The sequence below is a fragment of the Microcaecilia unicolor genome, chromosome 3, assembly GCF_901765095.1.
Source record: "Microcaecilia unicolor chromosome 3, aMicUni1.1, whole genome shotgun sequence".
Lineage (NCBI taxonomy): Eukaryota > Metazoa > Chordata > Amphibia > Gymnophiona > Siphonopidae > Microcaecilia > Microcaecilia unicolor.
Window position 1 is genome coordinate 528,464,058 of NC_044033.1, and position 16,971 is coordinate 528,481,028.

The 16,971-nt window shown below is 46.9% G+C and overlaps 1 protein-coding gene across 1 annotated transcript in view; it reads left to right on the forward strand.

Annotated features, from left to right (window-relative positions):
* The window catches only part of FIG4 (FIG4 phosphoinositide 5-phosphatase), a 416,571-nt gene that overhangs the window by 138,704 nt on the left and 260,896 nt on the right, over positions 1–16,971 (forward strand).

Below are 16,971 nucleotides of genomic sequence, written 5' to 3' on the forward strand. Positions count from 1 at the left end.
ATTTTCTGCTCTAACTTCTGACATAAGCAACATTTTGCCACAGCACACAAGCTCAGTAATTAGAGACACTGGGACAGACAGAAATTGGTACCCCCTACCCCATCCCCTATCCAAAACAGTGTTCTGCAAACCTGTAAGAATCTGGTACGATAGAAACACAGGGCTGGAAACTCCCAACTCACCATACATGCAGAGAACAATTTTCAAAGTGATTGTCACAGGTAGAAATAGGGATGTGCATTTATTTGAAACAGTGTAGGAAATCTCAGTATTCCCATGTTGTTGGCAAACAAGAACCAGCAGAAAAAGCATGGCATTTAATGTTTTTATAATGTGCTGTCTATAGTGCATACTCTTTCGAAAGAACACGCACTGTTCATAGATTGCATACTCTGTTCAGATCATTTGTGCATGCATGTTACCATGTATGTATGCACTTGAACACAATACCACTTGTAATTCTGTTACCCGGAAATGGCAACCACCATTACGTCAAATGTAAGCCTCATTGAGCCTGCAAATTGGTGGGAAAATGTGGGATACAAATGCTACAAATAAATAAATATGCACGCATGCACTATGGGGAAAGATGGCGTACTTCATGAATGGAGAACACACTCTTAACAACATTGCTCCCATGACGACAAAATGAAAAAAAAATGAAATTAACAAAAAGAACATTCTTGGAAATGACGTGGGACGTTACACAAAACCAACATTTTCTGTCTGCACATCCCTAGTGTCACGCTCCTCACCTCTTCAGGGACGGAGTGCTCCCACGGGGCGGAACACTGGCCATTTTGGCGGGACCAACGCTCTGAGCGTTGTCGAGATCATTTAGCGGGAATCACCCTGACCTGCTCTGGTTGGACGCGGGGTTCGCGCTGTGCCTGCCGTCCTGAAACGCTGGATTCTTCACCATGCCTCCTTCACAGGATTGGAGCCCGGCAGCCAGACTCCTCTTCATCCTCCGGCTGGCCAGCCAACGGGAGGCTCTCCCTGCCAGCTGATTGCTTTTCTCCTGATGGTGGGGGCTATTTCAGGAGCAGCTTCACTCCCAATCTGCTTCTTGCTGGCCTCCCACTTAGTCACCTCTCCCCTCTCCAGTCGGTTCAAAACTCTGCTGCCCGTCTCATCTTCCGCCAGGGTCGCTTTACTCATACTACCCCTCTCCTCAAGACCCTTCACTGGCTCCCTATCCGTTTTCGCATCCTGTTCAAACTTCTTCTACTAACCTATAAATGTATTCACTCTGCTGCTCCCCAGTATCTCTCCACACTCGTCCTTCCCTACACCCCTTCCCGTGCACTCCGCTCCATGGATAAATCCTTCTTATCTGTTCCCTTCTCCACTACTGCCAACTCCAGACTTCGCGCCTTCTGTCTCGCTGCACCCTACGCCTGGAATAAACTTCCTGAGCCCCTACGTCTTGCCCCATCCTTGGCCACCTTTAAATCTAGACTGAAAGCCCACCTCTTTAACATTGCTTTTGACTCGTAACCACTTGTAACCACTCGCCTCCACCTACCCTCCTCTCTTCCTTCCCGTTCACATTAATTGATTTGATTTGCTTATTTTATTTATTTTTTGTCTATTAGATTGTAAACTCTTTGAGCAGGGACTGTCTTTCTTCTATGTTTGTGCAGCGCTGCATATGCCTTGTAGCGCTATAGAAATGCTAAATAGTAGTAGTAGTAGCATTCACTGCTTCGGCTTCTACTTCGGTAGGTTTGCTTTGTGCTCTTGTGTGTTTTCTACTACCCTCGTTGCTGTCTATCTCGTTGCTGACTACTGCCTGAATCCGGACACTCTCTGCTTGTTGCCTGCCTCTGACTACTGCTTGAATCCAAATTAACCTCTGCCTGCTGCCCAGTGGCGTCGCGAGGGCAGCTGACACCCGGGGCGGGTCGCAGCTGCGCACCCCCCCCCCCCCCGGGTGCAGCGCGGCGCACCCTCCCCTCTCCGGAGCGCAACCCCCCCCCCCCCTCGAGAACATACTTGGAAGGCGGTGAGGGGCGGGCGGGAGAGCCAATCCGCCGAGTGCACACCGCTGGGGGGGTGTCGGCGCCTCGCTGGTTCCCTGCTCACTCTGCCCCGGAAAAAGGAAGTAACCTGTTCCGGGGCAGAGAGAGCAAGGAACCAGCGAGGCGCCGACACCCCCCAGCGGCGTGCACCCGGGGCGGACCGCCCCACCGCCCCCCCCTTCCTACGCCACTGCTGTTGCCTATCTCTGCCTACGGCCTGAACTCAGATTACTCCCTGCCTGCTGCTTGCAGCCCTGACCCCTGCCTGCATCCGGAAGTCCTGTCGGCTGCCCGCACCTGGGGGCTCAACCCCCAGGGAATGGCGGTCACCACAGGTGAAGCTTCGGGGTTGCTCAGCTGCCCAGCAGAGCGCAGGTTCAAGTCTTCGTCCCTGTGTTCCGCCCGGCACAAGGACTCGCGAGCACGACAGCTAGTAAGAAAAGTTTCTACCTACATGAATTGTTGACGGAATATTTTCCATCCTCACTATGGTGAAAAGAAATCATGCCGTTTCACAACTCGCATGCTTTGAGCTTCATTGATATTTCTAGAGGAGTCTTTAGATTATGAAGAAAAATTCTCCGAGGACGAGCAGGACAACAATTTTCACACATGACTGAGCCCTGGTGCAGATGCTACTCAACATTCTACATCTTTAAGAAACCTTTGGCAGCATCCCACCATGCATCTGCGAGTTCCTTCCTGCGCAGTGTGACCGCGCGGGACCTTCAATCTTCTTTCCGCAGAGCAGAGAGGTCACCTTTATTGAGCTCTTCTTAATGCGTTATTTTTTATTTCTGAATGCCTTCCTGTGATTGGGTATAGCCCCTTCCTCTCTTAATTTTGTTTTGTTTTACCCTTCCCCTGTCTGGGTAGCGTCTCCTTAGATTTTATTGGCACTTTAAATTTCTTTATTTTTTCTGACTTGAGGACAGCTTAGGCCTGAGCACCAGCTGGGAGTTGTCTGTCAGGAGTTTTTGTTTTTTCCTCACCATAGAGCCATTTGATTTCACGTTGATTGTTTTTTCGATGTCTCAGAAGGTTCCCAGTGGCTTTAAGTGTTGTACCCAGTGTAATAGGGTCATGTCCAATACAGACCTCCACAACTGGTGTTAGGGGTGTTCAACTTGAAAGCGATTTGGACATCGGAGCTCTTAGCATTTGGTGTTTACCGACATAGAGCTTGTGAGATAAGTGATAATATTTATTATTATTAATATACCTTTGCTGTGATTAAAGATTCATTCCAGCTGTGCTGGTTATTAGCAGTGCATTTATTTGATTAGGATTCAAGGGGTGCACAGTTGCACTCAGTATACAAAAAAGCACATTATTACACAAAAGTACCACAATAGGAGAGAGCGACTCAATGAATGAAGTGCAATACTTCACCCGTTAGTGGTCTGGAAAGACTACCACGTGAGCGTTTAGGTTTTTGAGGGTGCTCCTCCTTTATGATTCTATTGGGTACATTCTCCTGGTTATGATTTGGTGTCATATATGAGGTTACCAGAGAGGAAGGGAATTTTTTGTTGTTGATATTTTAGGCCCTGTTTATTACACTTCTGTGTTCTCTCTGTCTGAAAATGCAGAAAAGAAATTAGAAGCAGAGGCAGGCTCAACAGGAGAAACCTTTTTGGCCCTCCAGGTCCAGTCCATCGATATCAGCATTGTAAGCATTGGTCCCCATGGCTGCTGGAGCTGCATCGGACACTGGGAACACACTGGCATTGAGAAGGTCTCCGCCTACCTCAACAGTGGGTGATGGTAGCAAGTTGCATCAGACCCACCACAGAGAAGGCATGTGGATTTGACGTCATCCTTGTTGGCATTGAGGGAAGCATTCATCGAACGAAGGTCAAGAAACATCGGCATCGCTCGTCCTCAAGGCATGGTGTCAGCAGCTCTGGTGCATCAGTGTCACTGAGAAGCATTGGTGCTGGGCGGAGCGCTCCCCCTCTGTGATTACAGTGCCGCCGCACCAGTCCACCTGGGACCCCGCTTCTGATTCGCACTGGCAGATTCCCAGGCTTTCTCCGTACCAGCAGTACCCCAGCCTTTTCTGATGCCTGTCTTCGAGGAGCGGATCCGACCCATAGTCCAGAAGGATCTGGGGTGCCTTCTTGCAGAGCACAGTGCCCTGCCTGTCAGGCGGTCGTCAACGCCGGTGCCATTCCAGGCATCAGCATCGCCACCTATCGATGCAGTCAACCTCTCTACGTCAGGGGAGGAAGCTCCCCTGGAGTGTCAGTGCTTATCATCAAGGCCTGGACCTTCTTCCAGCACACCGTGGCAGACTCAGACATCTTATGATGATTATTTTGCTGATCCTGAGACGGACCATTCCTGGGCCTCTGAGGAGGAAGTTGAGAACTTCTCGTAGGAGAGGCCTTTAGGTATACCCTCAGATCCCTCTCACTTCCACATAAGAGAAGTCTCCTCCAGGGAAGCGCTACTGTTTTGGCCTTTTGAGGAAAATGGCTGCAGCCATTTCATTTCAGTTAGGCCTGGAGGATGAGCCCAGGGCTGAGTTATTAATAGTCCTGGACTATGATTCTCCACCATTGGAGGCTGTGATACTTCCTGTCATAGGAGCTGACTCTGTGGGTGCTTGAGCACCCCCCAATATTGAGAAAATTCCTTGTATGTGTCCAGGGAGGGGTTATTTCCACTGGGCTTAGCCCCCCTAATAATTTTGAAAAGTTGGCTCCTATGCTTCCTGTATATAATATCCTGCGGGATGCACAGATGAGGAAAAGGGGGACACCTCTCTCTGTGCAGGTAGTACCAGAGAAGACAGATTCCACATACAGAGTCCAGAATGCTCTCAAATTCGTAAAGACTCGGTTGCCCCACCACTCTGTGATAGTGGAATCCACTCTCAAAAGGGCCAAGAGCTGCAGCACCTATGCCTTGGCTTCTTTGGGTGGAGCGACTCTGACTCTCGATTCCTTTGGGAGAAAGGTGTTTCAGGCCTCAATGCTATCATCTCTATAAGAACCTGTACTTAGCGGACATTCTCCCACCGGAGCAGGCCATAGATCTTCACCAGTTAGCCAGTAGGTAGAAGGAGTCCAGAAAATGTCTGACTAGGGGCACTTTGGATTCTTTTAATGTGGCATCCTGGCTCTCTGCCTTTGGTGTGGGAATGCACAAGCTCTTGCGACGGCGTGTTTCTGACCTGGAACCTACAGTTCAGGAGAGATTAGTGGATGTCCATTGCTGAGGAGACAGTCTTTTTGGGGACAAGATGGAGAAGGTCATGGATTTCATCAAGAAGCATGCTGATACCATCAAGTTCCTTTCTTTTGCACCCTCCACCTCACGGAGGTTTTCTGGAGGATACAGAAGGGGCACCTACTACCCTCAGAGGTACACCCTTTCTACTCATCCTCAGCAACAGGCCCAGGCCCAGCGAGCACAGAAATCTGAGCAAGTTCTCCAGTTGAAGCTAGGGATGAGCTTTTGACTGGCTCCAAAACAGCATAAGAATCAAAGCTTTGATTCTTGTGGTTTTGTTACACATATTTGATTGCTGAAGTTTCCCTCTTTTTTTTTTTTTTTAACTCATGTTTATTAACATAAAGCACAGTAACAGGACACAAACAATGTATGAAACGTTACACTGCAGATATAAACCAGTCCTCTCTCATGCAAGTACCAATTTTTCAACATTTTCCCCCCTCCCTCCCCCTCCCTCCCCCTCCCTCCCCCTCCCATTTCCACACCTCCCTCCCATTCGAACTGACACCACCCTCCCCCCCCATCCTCAGGAATTCAAGATTCTACTGCGGGCTACTGAAGTCAATGTGTCCCAAAAAGGTGCCCAGGCTGTACAGAAAAGGTCTCCCTTAATCCCTGCCAAGTCCGCAATACCACTGCGTTCAAGTGAACGCCATTGAGCTAAAGTGGGGGAGTCTGTGGTCATCCAATGTTGTAAAATTGCTTTTTTCCCCATCAGTAAGGTTCTGTGTAAAAAGGTACGCAAGCCTGGCTTAGTCTGTCCCTGTATAGAGTAGTCACCAAATAGCTGTTTGGGAGTGTGTCGCCATCTCACTCTCCACATGGATGAAACGTGCAACGCCAAGGCCTTCCAAAATTGCTGAATAACAGGGCAGGACCAAAACATGTGACTCAAATGGGCATTTTCTTTTCCACACTTACGGCAGCAGTCAGAGTCACATAAAGTGGCCCGGTGTGCTCTCCTGGGTGAGATGTGCAGGCGAAAGAGAAACTTGTACTGTATTTCCCACCAGCTTACATTTGCAGTCAATTTGTAGGTACCAGCCAAAATGGACTGGATGGCCTCAGGGGTTATTTGTTTAGACAGTTCCAATGTCCACTGCTGTGCCACCCGTTCAAAGTCAGAAGAGTGCAGATGGTCTCTCAAATGCGCATGAAAATACTTCAAGGGGATCCTGAGTTGCGCATCAAGGCCAAGCATTGAGTTAAAACATTCATACACCTCCATAGATAAGTCTTTCTTAGTTAAGGAATGCACATAGTGTTGGAGCTGCAGAAATGCAAATGGATCTTTCCTGTGCAAATGAAATTCTCTGTGTATTTCTGGGAGCAATTTAATCTCACCCTGATCTGTTACCACCTGACTCAAAAAGGAAATTCCCTTGGCCTCCCATTCCCGGAATGTTCTAGAGGTGTCTCCCACTGGGAACTCTGGATTGCCCCGAAGTGATAGCAAAGGAGAGACCGATTTGTTTAAGCCAAAAAACTTACATAGCCACCTCCAAGTATGACATAATGGACAAAGCACAGGGGCCGCCATTCCTAGATTTGGAGATGGTCTCTTACCCTGATGTAGCCAATTAGAAAAATGTAAGGACCCTAGCCAACTAGTTTCCGCTGTTGTGAGGGAGAAGTGGTTAGTGGACCGAAACCAATCCGATATATGGCGCATGCCACTTGCCACTGAGAACAAGCGAAGGTCCAGCAAACCCAGACCCCCCTTGACTCTTGGGAGAGTGGCTCTATTTATAGTCATGCGCGCCCGTTTCCCTTGCCACAAAAATAGATTTAACTTTGTCTTCAACCATTTTTCATCCCCAGCAGTCAGGAACATGGGTAGAGTTTGGAAAGCGTATATCCAAACGGGGAATAAAACCATGTTATAAAGTGCTACTCTACCCATCAATGAAATTGGGAGGGCTTGCCAGCACTGGAGGGACCGGGCTACCCGCCCCTTCAGGTGTACCATATTTCGTGAATATAACGAGTGCAAATCAATAGGGATTTTCACTCCCAGGTAAGTCACCTCTTCCTGAGCCCACTGTAAGGGAAAGGGACCCTCCCAATTCAACTGAATTTCTGCTTTAGATGGAAGTGCTGTAGATTTCTGTAAGTTCAAACTAAGCCCTGAGTACAATCCAAATTCATCAATGGCGGCCAGGACCCTGAGGAGGGACTGTTGAGGATGAGTCAAAGTTAAGAGAATATCATCCGCAAAAGATAAGACTTTTACGCGTTGGCCCGGGAGAGATACCCCACAGATATCCGGGTCTGTCTCCAAAGTGCGCAATAATGGCTCTACGTATAGTAAAAATAATAAAGGAGAGAGGGGGCATCCTTGTCTAGTACCAGCTCTGATCCGTAGTGAGGGGGACTTTATCTCATTAATTAGGAGTTTGGCTACGGGCTCTCTATACAACACTTTAATTGCTTCTAAAAACCAGCCTCCTATTCCCACGTATGATAGTACTTGGAACAAATATTCCCACCGCACTCTATCGAACGCCTTCTCGGCGTCTAGACTAACCAACAGCAGATCAGCATCCTTGGCATAACAGTGTGCAATTGCCAATAGTACTTTGCGGACATTAAGCACTGAGTTCCTATCTCTCATAAACCCCACTTGGTGCTCCCTGATCAGGGTATTCATACAGGGGGCTAGCCGATCTGCTAAGACCCGGGCTAGGATTTTGAGGTCCACATTAATAAGGGAAATAGGCCTATACGATTCCACTCTATCACTAGGTTTACCCGGTTTTGGGATCAGGGTGATTAAAGCCTCGTTGCTCCCCAAAGGCAGATCCCCTCGTTCTATCACTTCTTCGAAATATTCAATGAAGGGGCCTATGAACTGTGGAGGCAGAGCTTTATAGTATTCAGCTGAAAACCCATCTGGTCCTGGTGCAGAACCCAGTGGGAGAGACTTCAGCACTCTGAATTTCCTGTGCCTGCAGCGGATTCGCAAGCATTCTCTGGGCTGAAGGGGGGAGGCGGGGAAGCCCCGCATCCACCAGGTAATCCTCCACCGCCATATCTGTAAATTCTCCCTTTCCTGAATATAATTTAGAAAAATAGGCATGGAACACCTGAGCAATCCCCTCTGAAGACTGAATCCTGGCCCCCTCAGGAGTCAATATTGAAGCAACCAATTTTCTCTGACTACGTGATCTCACCATTTGTGCTAACAGCTTTCCGGGTTTATTCCCATATTTACGATAATTTAATCCTCTTACGGTTAGTCTCCTTTGAGTTTGTTCGTGAATTAAGGAATTAAGGGCAACTCTAGTGGAGGACAATAAATCACTCGCCTCCGGGGAGGGGTTCTGCAAGTACTGCGCTTTTGCTAAACGTAAGGTACGTTCTAGCCGAATTATTCCCGCAGCCAGTTTCTTTACTCTAGCACTCGTATATGCGATGATGGCCCCCCGCAAAACTGCTTTCGAGGCTTCCCACAGAATTACTGGGGAATCGCAGGAATCCTGATTGTTTATGAGATATTGCTCCCATTGAGCTTTTTTGTATTCATTAAATTTTTTGTCTTTATGCAAATAAGCAGGATATCTCCAAAAGTAACTCTGTTCCCCCGGGGCAGTGAACTGCAACTCTGCCCAGATCAAGGAATGATCGGTAATTTCCATAGGGCCTATCTCAGCTTGAATGATTTGAGGGAACAAGGAATGCTGCACCAATATATAATCTAACCTCGACCAAGATTGGTGGACTCTAGACTGGTGTGTGAAATCTATTGTTGAAGGATGGAGCAGTCTCCACGGATCTACCAAATCTAGAGACTGACACAGAGCTGATAACCCCCTCTCTCCCCGTCTCTCATTGCGCAGAGTTCCTGCGGATCTATCCACCTCTGGGTCCAGTACTTGGTTGAAATCTCCCGCCCACACCCAGGGGGCGTCAGAATATCGCAGACCCAGAGAAATTAAAGATTGAAAGAAAAGGGGGGAATATGAATTTGGTCCGTACACCGCACACAAATATAAATGCTGTCCATACAAGGTCAATCGGACCAAGACCACTCTACCCTCCCGATCCCTGTATATCAGCTTAGGCTGGCATAGGATACCCTTCCTAATCAATATCGCTACACCACTTCTTTTAGCCCCAGAAGATGAGTAAAAACACTCTCCCACCCATTGCTGTTTTAGTTTCTCATGTTCTTGATCGCTCAACTTTGTCTCCTGGAGACACGCAATAGAGACTTTATGCCGCTTAGCTGGGCTAATATCTTGGTCCGTTTAATCGGGGAAGAAATCCCCGATACATTCCAAGACATCAGTCGCACTGGGACCTTATAGGATCAAGTTAAATCAGTGAAGTTTGTTGGCGTTTCTCCACTGTGGGAACCCCAGGAGGCCCAGCCCCTCCCCCCGGGGGATTTTATACTCCAATGACTATAAATGCTGACTCCAGCCCGCCCTTCTATTCTACCTTGGGAACATCCTGAAGAGAAACCCACCCATCCCTCCCTCCCTCTTTCCCTACTCCCCTCCCTCTTCTCCCCCCTCCCCCCCTTCCCTTTTGCCCATCCAAAAAGCATACTCTCCTGTCTAGCAATGAGATAGAGGTCACTTCCATGCTAGAGGCCCCCCCGTCCCTCCCCACCAACAGTCACAATATCCCAGTCCTTATAGTGTCACAGTTCTCACATTTTACCGATACCTTCTCTTTATGCCCGTTACACACGTGGATTAAATTTCAGGTCTCTGTCGCAGCAGCCATCCCACTATCTGATGTGATGTCTAGGTGCTGAACGAAATTATGTGCTTCTTCCGCGTCATTAAATGCTTTCCAGCCATTACCTTGCTTGATTTTCAACACCGCGGGGTAAAGAAGCATGAATTTAATTTTCTGTCCATATAACCTCTGACAAATGGGATTAAATTGCTTTCTTCGTTCCTGCAATGCAGTCGAATAATCCTGAAATATATGGATCAACTTTCCATCATACTTAGTTGAGTCCCGCTTCTGACGGTATCCACGGAGAATTTCCTCCTTGTGAAGGTAGTTATGAATTTTAATGAGAACTACTCGCGGGGCCTGGCGGCCATCTTGGAGGCGCCCCACACGATGAGCCCTTTCAAGGCACAGTGGGCCCATACTATCCGAGAGCGCGAACTCTCTCTTCAACCACTGTTCTAACTCCGTGGCCAAGAATCTGTCACCAACCGATTCTGGGAGCCCTACGATTCGGAGATTTGCTCGGCGCGATCTGTTCTCTAGATCGTCAATTTTCGCCAACAGTTGTTCAATCGTGCCATTTTGTTTCTTCATCTGTGCCGCAGTAGAAATACACGTGTCTTCTAACTCCGAGACACGGCACTCGAGTTCTCCTGTACGATTTGTGGTGTCCGTTAAAGAAGATGTAAGAGTAGCGATCTGGGACGCCAGCTGTTCAAATTTCGGTGCCAGTGCTAGCCCTACCGCTTCCGTAAGTTGTTTTAATTGCTTCGGGGTAAAAGTAGGGCTGTCGCACTTTGCGTGTTCTTCGTCGCCACTCGGCGCTTTTGATTTTTCTTTTTCCTTTTTTGCGCTTCTAGAGGGCAAGCTTTTAAGTTGCGGCTCCACAAATTTATCCATTAGGTGTTCTTAGTGTTCCGCTATCAATTCCAGGACTGGGGTCCAAGGTTTTAATCAGTTAATTGGTGTAGGTTGACGGAGGAACCTCAGAGAGCACAGAAACGCGTCTTGAGCCCTCTAGCGCATCACGTGACCCCCCCTTTTTTTTTTTTTTTTTTTAAATTTTAATTTTGAGTGAAGTGCAAGAGAGCATAGCCACAATAAAAGTATTGGTCCTGGACAACCTTCTGGTAGGGAGGCTAAATTTTTTCCAAGCAAAGTGGCCCCCTTGTAACCTCAGACCACTGATCAGACCAGTTGGCTCTGCAAATAGTCCATACCTGTTACTCTCTCAATTTGCAACTCTCAGAGGAAGTGCTCACAGAGGAATTCTCCTCCCTTCTACAAACCCATGTGGTCGAACCTGTACCACCAGAGGAAGAAAGGATTCTATCCCAAGTACTTTCTTGTTCCCAAGAAGACGAGGGGTATTTTGTCCCATCCTAGACTTAAGGGCCCTGAACTAGTATCTAGTCAAAGAATTGATCAGGGTGATTTCCCAGGCACCTGTCTTCCCAAGATTCAGAAAAATGATTGGCTGTGCTGTCTGGACTTAAAGGATGCTTATATCCATATCCAGATACATTCCAGTAACGGGAGATATCTGAGATTTCGAGTAGGGAAGCACCACTTCCAGTATCACATCCTGTCATTTGACCTTGCATCCTCCTCACATTTTTTTTACAGTGTCTTGCTGTAATTTCAGTATTGCTATGCACACTAGGGGTGCATGTGTTTCCCTACTTGGATGATTGGCTGGTCAAGAGCACATCAAAAGAAGGTACTCGGGAATCAATGCAGAGGACTGTTTGGGTGTTGGAGCTACTAGAGTTCATTATAAACTACTTCAAGATCCACCTGCTCCCTATGCAACAATTGGAATACATAAGAGCCCTACTAGATATGGTGCAGACTCAGGCCTACCTGCCACCAGCACAAGCAGATGCTCTTGCCTTTGCCACGCAGGTTCAGAGCAGCCATCAGGTCACAGATCGGCAGACGTTGAGATTAATGGGCTACTTGGCCTCCACTGTCCATGTCACTCCCATGGCTCACCTCCATTTGAGGAGCGCCCCATAGATCCCTGCTTTCCAGTGGTGTCAAGGCACAGGAAACCTTTCGTATATCATTTCCATAACCCCAAAGTTGGCTCAGTTACTTCTCTGGTGGACAATTTGGCTCAATTTGATGCTGGGACTAGCATTCCAAATTTTACTGCCTCAGTGGATACTGACAATGGATACTTTTATTTTATTTATAAAACTTATATACCACAGTATCTACCATTCTGTGCGGTGTACAAACTGACATACAAATTAGCAATAAAAACATATAAAACACAATAATCATCATTAACAAAATATTGTCTCCTATTTAGTTCTTCCAATAGTTCAATAGCCAGATACTGTTACTAGGTCCCATTCCTGATTTTAACTGGCAGAGAACTGAAAAAGATATGTTTTTAACGTTTTTTTTTTTTAATTGAGTTAAAGATCTAATCATTCTCAAAGAAGCTTGTAATTTTTTTCCAAAGTGTTGGTCCCATAATATAAAAAATAGCATTTCTATGTTGCTCAAGGTGTTCTACTGGAAATGAGGGAATATCAAACAAGTTTGAATTGGCAGATCTAAGAGATCTCACTGGCTTATATAAATGTAAACCTGCTGAAATAATAGGTGGCACAGATTACAACTTTTATATGCTAACAGCAACAGTTTATACTGTATACGATACTCTGTCGAAAGCCAATGCACTTTCATCAGTACTGGAGAAATATGGTCAAAACGACTTAAGCCAAACATAATCCGAGCCGTGGCATTTTGAGCCACTTGAAGAGCTCTTAATGACTTTTTAGACATACCCACTAATAGACTGTTACAATAATCAAAAGATGATATAAAGACCTAGTCTGAAATTCTCAGTTCAAAGAAAATCTCTTAACTCTCCTCTGCCCACTGCATGCTAGACACCGGTCCCAAAAGCAGCACTGGACAGATTCATAGTCCAACTCACCTGCCACCTGAATTACATGTTCCAAGAAAGCCGTTTCCCACGGAAGAAAGGCAACATACTGCTCACACATGTCCCAAAGGACACCAAAAAAAAAAATGTTGAGGACACCTCAAATTACAGACCAGTGCCATCCATCCCTCTAATGACAAAAATTATGGAAGGTATAGTGGCCAACCGACTACATCGACAAATTCTTAATACTACATAAATCACAGTCAGGCTTTAGGCCTCAACACAGCACCAAAACAGTGGTTATTACATTATTGGCCAACCTCAAAAAAGGAAATCACAAAGGGAAAAAACATTCTTCTACTACAATTTGACTGTCAGACTTGTGAGTTCTTGTACCAAGTAGAGCGCTGCTGAGTCCGGTATTCGAACCAGGTTCTGCTTGGCGGCCGGACAACCCCGGGTTTCACCTGTGCTGACCGCCATTCCCCAGAGGTTGAGCCCCTAGATGCGGGTGGCCTGCAGGACTTACGAGATGGAGCTGGAAGCGGGGTGGTGAACGTATCGGCCAGGCAGGGAGCAGGTCAAGAGAGTAATCCAGGTACAGGCAAAGTCAATAGGCAGGCAGCAGGCAAGAGAGTAATCCAGGCACAGGTAAAGCCAATAGGCAGGCAGCAGGTCAAGAGAGTAATCCAGGTACAGGCAAAATCAGTAGGCAGGCAGCAGGCAAGAGAGTAATCCAGGTACAGGCAAAGAGGCATATTTTCAAAGCACTTAGCCTTCCAAAGTTCCATAGGTTTCTATGGAACTTTGGAAAGCTAAGTGCTTTGAAAATATGCCTCAAAGTCAGCAACGAGGGACAAAATAGGGAAGAAGCAAACTATTGAGCAAGTAACACCTACCAAAGTAGAAGCCGAAGCATAGAGTCCAGGAAGAGCTCAAAAAGTGCTGGCGTCTAACATCAGCAGGACCGGCAGAGAGAAGGAGCACAGCCATAGGACACAAGCAGGGGAAGGAGGAACCGGAAGACCAACAGGAGAGAAGCAAGGGGAGCCAGGCAGAGCGAGAGCAGACCCAGGCGTATGGAAGCAAAGCAATCAAGGAGCCTGGAAGCCAGGCAGAGAGAGAGAGCAGACCCAGGCGCATGGAAGCAAAGCAATCAAGGAGCCTGGAAGCCAGGCAGAGAGAGAGAGCAGACCCAGGCGCATGGAAGCAAAGCAATCAAGGAGCCTGGAAGCCAGGCAGAGAGAGAGAGCAGACCCAGGCGCATGGAAGCAAAGCAATCAAGTGTGTGTGTCGACGGGGCCCCGCGCAGCCCGAGGACGCCGCTTGCGTTGAGGTAGGGGACATGACATTGACATGTCAAGCGCCTTTGACATAGTCGACCATCAAATCCTCAAAAGAATACTCGATAAAATTGGTATTGGAGGGAAAGTGCTTGAATGGTTCCTAGGCTTCCTGACTACCAGAGCCTATCAAGTGAAAACAAATACCTCCCTCTCCCCTCTGTGGAAAGCGGAATGTGGGAATGTGGGGTCCCCCAGGGCTTGCCACTCTCACCAACACTATTAAGCCTGATGTAACATAGTAACATAGTAGATGACGGCAGAAAAAGACCTGCACGGTCCATCTAGTGTGCCCACGATAAACTCATATGTGTATACCTTACCTTGATTTGTACCTGTCTTTTTCAGGGCACAGACCGTATAAGTCTGTCCAGCAGTATTTCCCGCCTCCCAACCACCAGTCCCGCCTCCCATCACCGGCTCCGGCACAGACCCCGTATAAGTCTGCCCTCCCCCATCCTAGCCTCTCAACCACCAACCCCTCTTCCCCCCGCCACCTTTTGCCTGAAAACTATCCAAACAAGGCTTCAACCTTCTGATATACACTGATGATGTACCCATTTTGGATCTGATCCTTGGTAGCATGCAGAGGATAGTATGAGAGCTGGTGGTGTTTGGTCCCCTGGGAAACAGTGCTCATAACATGATCGAGTTTGAGTTACTATCTGGGATGAACTGACAAAGGAAATTGACTGTAGCTGCATTTAATTTTCGAAAGGGTGACTATAATAAAATGAGGAAAATGGTTAAAAAGAAACTAAAAGGATCATCTGCTAAGGTTAGGACACTAAATCAGGCATGGACGTTATACAAAAATACTATCTTAGAAGCCCACTCCAGATGCATTCCACGTATTTACAAAGGTGGAAGGAAGAGAAAACGACAGCCAGCATGGTTAAAAGGTGAAGTAAAAGAGGCTATTACAGCCAAAAGATTGTCTTTCAAAGAATGGAAAAAGGATCCAAATGAAGAAAATACGAAGCAACATAAGCACTGGCAAGTCAGAATCAAAGCATTAATAAAGAAGGCTAAAGGAGAATATGAAGAGAAACTTGCCACAGAGGCTAAAACTCACAGTAACAACTTTTTCAGGTACATCAGAAGAAGAAAGCCTGCGAGGGAATCCATAGGACCGTTAGATCACGAAGACACAAAAGGGGCGCTCAAGGAGGGCAAGGCCATAGCCTCTATTGAGGATATTTGACGGGCTGCAACATGGTCTTCAGTCCACAGATTCACACCTCATTACTGCCTTGAGCAGCATACCCCAATGCTACAGCCGGTTTGATCAGACAGTGTAGCAAATCAAGGATTCGGATATTGCTTTAAAGATTGTTTATTCACACATCAATAGGCACACACATATTACATAACACTCTTATGCAGTATACATACATCACCACAGGATTGTAGCCTTCATCTGAGCTGCAACAGCAATCGGGGAAGCACCGATGACCGCCCAGAGATCTGCGGGAAAATCCCACACTGGAGAGGCATCCCTCGAACCAGGTACAGAGCTTCTGTTTCAGCCAGGGACTTCCCCTCTTTTTATAACAGGTCACAAACAAGTGTGCCTGGAACAGAACAATGAAATGACCAAACTACATCCCTCTCCCACAGGCACACTCTGATGAAACACCAGCCGTTGGACTTGTTTACTCAGTTCTCAGCACACTCCTGTAGTGAGTTACCCACCACAACGGAACGTTGTGGAGCAACCTGTCAAACAAATATTCTGGTAGCAACAGGTTAAAGCAAACAATCTGCATGTCAGAAAACAAATATTCTGGGTCAGCATAAGTATCATATATCATAAGTATTATACTCCAACACAGACAGTCCTGTAGAATTTGTTTGGTGTTTTTGGTGAGCCTGGTAGCTAGGGATTCCCATGTGTGAGAATCATCCTGCTTGTCGTTAGAGAAAGTGAAGTTACTCACCTGTAGCAGGTGTTCTCCAAGGACAGCAGGACTTGAACTTTCACATTTGCTCCCACCTCCCCTATGAGTTGTATTCTTTTGCTTTGATATTGTGCTGATGGTCTTAAGCGATTATGCTGGGCAGGAACGTACTCACGCATGAACAGTGGGATGCTGCCAAAGGCTTCTTAAAGTTGTAGAATGCTGCATAGTATCCTCACCGGTTGTATTGCTTCGGTATTGCAGCCTGCTCACTTGATCACCACAGACTGCTCAAAGACTAAAATACTACAGATTATTTTAGATTCGTATTGGGTAAATGAAACTCTTTATTTGCACTTTAATTGGAGAGTGTATAAGCCATTATTGTTCCGACTACACAATGATTAAGAAATACACACACTAATTGAGTACATTACTAAAGGAAGGCTATAGAATAGTAAAATAAGAAAGATATATATATATGTATACATATACATACATCATCACTGGTCAGGAATTACATCATTCAGGCCCTGATCTCATCAGCTGGGGGGCCCATTGCTGCGAAAGCCCGAAGTCTCCATATGACCAGGAACAAGTCTTTTCTGCACGATGCGTCCATCCACAGAATGAGCCCCAAGGCTCTGCTGCAAAAAGCCCCCTTTTTATTAAGCTAAAACTTATCCAGGAATGTACATGAGGTTTCAGTCATATGCTCTCAGTTCAGGTAAACAAACCACTGGCCAGGTGGCTTATCTCCCAAGCCTCAAACATACCCCGCCTCCCTCCTGCACAAGCTGGCTTCAGAGGCATTCCAACCTGTTCTTGAGAGGTGCCTTATCTCATACATTGTTCTTGAGTGT